Raw genomic sequence first — 5,423 nt, 5'->3', positions numbered from 1 at the left:
TGTAGTTTAGAAACTTTTTCTCTTCTAAAGCCATGTAAAAACTGGATGATCACCAGAAAAATGAGTATGTGTTATTTTGCATTTAACTTACTGTTTTGTGGTATGTATAAACAAAATATTAGAAACATACTGCATTTTTGTAATAGTACTCTTTGACCTTATTTAACATGATGATTTGCCATGAAATGTCAATGATGTCCTATTTTCCCAATAAGTTTGTTTATTTTAGGGTGTTTTATTCTAATAGAGAAGGAATTCAGCCAACTTTGTTTCTGTCATCAGATAATCTCAAAAAGTAATGTGCTTTATCTATATTACTGCCTGTTTTCAATATTTGAGACCATAGCTTTATATTTCTACTGAGCCTAGTAACTGATGAGCAAAGACCCCAAAAAGTGAGTAATTATTTTTCTTCCTTTGAGGTATTTTAATAACCTATTGAAAATAAGGGTTCCATGGAAAGCAGACTGTCCCAGAAGACAGTTAGTTGCTCCATTCATGGCAGCATTTGAAGTGACGAAAAGAATTTGCTCAGATATGTGGCATCATGTTTTAGAGTTCATTTTATTTGTGTTGATATATGTTGAGAGGTACTAGCTTTTGGATTCTCACCATAGAATGGTATTAGTTATTCTCTCATAATGTTTTGTTATTGCCTGTAATGGCCAAGTAGTAGATATACCTTAAAGTAATATCAAGGGTGTGTGTGTGTGTGTGTGTATGTGCTTTAATCTGTAAAACTATCTGGAATTTTTATTGTGCTATAACTTCAAAATTATATGGGCATTATTAGAACTTTTCCATTGTACAAAAAGAAACATACCACTAAATTTATGGATGTTTGAATGTTAGATATATTGGGGATTTTTTTTTTTAATAGCCCTTTTCTTTAAGCTGTTTCTTATTTCTGATCACTGTGAGTTGGGATAGATGGTGGGATAAACCCCTCCTAGAATTATTGCCTTTGTCAAACACAATTCGTAGTAGGATTTATAAAACACAATTTTAATGATCTCTAAGTGAGTTGAAATATCATGGATTGTAGTCATCTACATCAGGTATGATAAAGACCTAAAATGCCTTTATCCTTAGGATTGCCTGAGAATAATCAGATTGTACATGTGTCTGATATTTCCAGCTGAATAAATGTAGCAGTGAGTTGATGTTGGGACTTCAGGTACTACAGTTGGTACTGAATTATGTGTTTGAGAGGAAATCAGTTTTTTTTTTTTCCTTAAGAAAAAAACCAAAATCTTTACATTCTGGCTCTTTTTGCAGTCAAAAGGCTATTTCTCTTTTTAGATTTTCAGTCTTTTTGCTGTAGCGGCCAGTAATTTTGTGTTTAAAAGAACTAATGAGTGGGGCTTCCCTGGTGGCGCAGTGGTTGCGCGTCCGCCTGCTGATGCAGGGGAACCGGGTTCGCGCCCCGGTCTGGGAGGATCCCACATGCCGCGGAGCGGCTGGGCCCGTGAGCCATGGCCGCTGAGCCTGTGCGTCCGGAGCCTGTGCTCCCCAACGGGAGAGGCCACAGCAGAGGGAGGCCCGCATACCACAAAAAAAAAAAAAAAAAAAAAAAAAAGAACTAATGAGGAATGTATTTTTCAAAGGAGTGAATAAAGTTAAAATCCAAGGTTTTGAATTGTATAAATGTGCAACTAAATTTCAAGTCTAAGATAGTGCTGATTTTTTTTCTATTTCTCAACATCTTTCATACATTGCAGTACCTACAGTTCCAGTAGCTTTCAAAGAAAACATTTCAGTTTTGTATAATTTGTAAAATATACATAAATAATGCAGATAGTTTGAGATTATTTTAGCTTTATGTTGTGTCTCTGAATCATATGGATCTCATACCTAGCACAGTTGATAGTTGTCACGAGTATTAAGCCATTTTAAATCTGCCACTTTTTTTCTGAGGTGCCCTTTTTAGTTTACATTTAGAAACAAAAGATAACTTTATAGACCTAACATTAATATTCTGGTCTCCTTGTCCTAAATACGATTAATGGAACATGGATGTAAGTCAGGTTAAGATGGTTTTATCATTTTTTTAATACATTGTGTGCTTTGACTTTTTATTTGAACTACAGTGAAACTTTTGACTTTTTAACAAATTGAGTGGCATTTGTCTAAATTGTGCCCAGTTACAGATCAAATCATACCTAGAAGATGTTTGTGTTAATTTTACTTATACAAGCCATTTCCGTTTAAGTTGACTTATTCTATCTATTGCATTGTTCTTGCCAAGTCTGAGCTCTGTCATGTTGGAATTATTCTAACACTGAATCTGTGATGTAAAAATGTATGATGTGCTACAAATTTTATTCATAATAAACTAAGTTATAGCCTATTATAACCCATAAAACATTTCTTGTAAATTGTCTAATTTATTTTTTCATTTATGTACAGTTTCTTATGTAAATTTTAAAAATACTTGTGGTCTGTTCTGTAATCATTCCTGTTCTCTTTTCCTTAAGGCTTATTTGCATGAAAGAAACTTGGGTTTTGCTTGTTTGTATTATATAGCCACTAAGCCAAATTCAGTACTCTCTACCTTTTCTGTAGTTTTAACTTTTTCTAGTTTTGTTCATATTCTAAATAAATGTTAAAATCATGATTTTTATTTCCTACTTTGCAAATAAATACTCTTAAGTTGTTTACTGTGTTATCTTTTTATTGTTTATATATTGTATTCCCACATTTCCACTTCAAATAAATATAAGGTTTTAATTGAATCAACTATAGTAGAATGTAAACAGAGAAAGGACTTCGTAAAGTCTTGCTCACCTCTGTATTCCCAGTACTTGGCACAGAGAAGGCATTCAGTAAAAAATACTTATTGAGTGAATTAATTGTAGAGGAAGTGTCTAGTTATCTATCTAGTCTCCCTTTATAAGATGTAATTGAAGTTTTTCCCCACTTTCCTCTCCCCAGCCTTAGAAAGCACAAATGTTAGTTTAGCAGAGATGCAATGCAAACCTTCCTGAAATTTAAGCCTTACGTTTATTATGTGAAAAGCTTTGCTTTTCCTTCAACCGAGGCCATGGTGTCCTATGCCAGAAATGGATGTTGACAGCAGAGTGGCCCTTAGATGCGCTCCCAGCAGAGATGCCAGAACATGTGCAGTACTTTCTTACCACAGTTTGTTAAGGGTTATGTCACACACACTTTTCTCTAAACCAAAACTTCATTTCTTTGCTTTTAATAGACAATGTCTGTTAGCGTTGTTCTTGTAAAAGCTTCGATGGTGTTCCGCAATATGTGAGGAATTAAGTTGGAAAATTGACTTCTAAGTTTTCAAACTGATTGTCTAGACTCCAGGCATACAGGAATGGTTGAAAACATGAAGACGACCAGGTAGCTTGTGAAGGTACATATCCTTTGTTTTAAAAAAAAAATTTTCAGTAGGCTGAAAAAAGTGTGAGACAGTGACTAAGGGAAAACTTACGAGTTTGGTGTGGAAATATTAGATTTGAGCTATACTTTAGCTCTCCAAGTGTATTGCAAGGGATTGGAAATAAACTACTGAAGAGCAAAAGTACAGTTGACCCTTGAGCTACACGGGTTGAACTGTGCGGGTCCACATACACGCAGATTTTTTTCTGTAGTAAATACTGCAGTACTACATGATCCGAGATTGGTTGAATCCACAGGTGCAGAGGAACCGAACCGGATGCAGAGGGCCAACTCGTTATACGTGGATTTTCAACTGTGCGGAGGATCAGGCCCCCCAAACTCCACAGGTTGTTCAAGGGTCAACCGTAGTTGAAGGCTACATGCGTAGTTTAAGTGCTTCATTCAAAATAAATTTATAGTTAGCTAGTGGAAAGCAGCCACGTAGCACAGGGAGATCAGCTCGGGGCTTTCTGACCACCTAGAAGGGTGGGATAGTGAGGGTGGGAGGGAGACGCAAGAGGGAGGGGATATGGGCATATGTGTATACATATGGCTGAGTCACTTTGTTGTACAACAGAAACTAACAGTATTGTGAAGCAATTATACTCCAACAAAAATCTATTTTAAAAAATAATAATAAAAATAAATTTATTCCAGGAGGGAAAATTTACTTCTTTACATAGAGCTGGTGTATACATTTTGAAAGGTAGACGTCTCTTTTCTGTTGACATGTTCCTCAGTGGAGTGTATTGTGTATTGAACAAACAATGTTTCTGCACCTGAAGTCTGGATCTCCTATGCAAAAAGCTTTGTAAACTATTTTAAGATATTCCTATGCTTCTGATTTTGAGAGTTTTTAAGTTTCGTTTTTGTTTCTGTTTTCTAAAATAAACTTGGAAAACCTGACTCCTCATCTCTGGGATTGTACCTCCTTCTTTACATAAAAAAATTGGTATTTAGTGTTGCTTTTCCCAGAGGTGAACAATACACGAGTACATTTACTTACATTTAGGTAAATAAGTGCACATCTCCAGCCAGGGCTATAAAAGTGACCTTTACAGTTTCTAGAAACAGTAACAAAAATTATCAAAACCATGAAGGCATGTTCTTTTGGACTGAAGAGCCCAATTTGCTCATTTTTCTCTAGCTAGAGTTTGGAGTCTGCTACCCCCAATTTCTTTGGTGGGGGAAAATCCAAATTTTATCATATATTAAACATGCCATTCAGGAAATTCAAGGCCCTGAACTTGGAAAAAGTTAAGTGAATATGTGTTACGTAGGTTTTGGGTTTTGTTTTGTTTTGGTTTTAGGTATGATATTTTAACAATTTGAATAAAGAATCCTGATACCTTGTGTTTTCAGATTTCCTAGAACACCTATTCCGGTTTTCAGGACATCTGTTTAATGCCTCAAAAAAAAAAAAAGATTACAGTGAATTTGTAACTGCTACTACTGATTTTTGTTTACTTTTGGTTTTGGACCTGTTTATTTTTTGTAATCAACTTTATTGAGGTATGGTTTTAAGTACAATAATATTTAACGGTATATTTAAGTAAATATGTTTATACACCCAGGTAACCACCCTTTCAAGATATTTCCATCATTCCAAAAAGTTCCCTTGGCCTCCGCCCTAGGCTGTCCCTTCCCAGCCCCATCCCCTGTCAACCAATGATCTGCTTTCTGTCACTAGATTCAATTTATTTTTTCTACAGTTGTTATTGTAAGTGGGCTCATACAGTAGATACCCTTTTTTTCATTTCCTAGTCCTCCATCCCTCCCAGCTTTAAGGCTTTCTAGAGCTACTACAGGCATACCCCAGAGATATTTTGGGCTTGTTCCAGGCCACTGCAATAAAGCGAGTTACGTGAGTTGTTTTTTTGTTTGTTTGTTTGTTTGTTTGTTTTTTGCAGTACGCTGGCCTCTCACCGCTGTGGCCTCTCCTGTTGCAGAGCACAGGCTCCGGACGCGCAGGCCCAGTGGCCATGGCTCACGGGCCCAGTCTCTCCGCGGCATGTGGGATCTTCCCG

This window comes from Physeter macrocephalus, chromosome 2, assembly GCF_002837175.3.
Source record: "Physeter macrocephalus isolate SW-GA chromosome 2, ASM283717v5, whole genome shotgun sequence".
NCBI classification, from domain to species: Eukaryota; Metazoa; Chordata; class Mammalia; order Artiodactyla; family Physeteridae; genus Physeter; species Physeter macrocephalus.
This window is presented reverse-complemented; position numbering follows the sequence as displayed.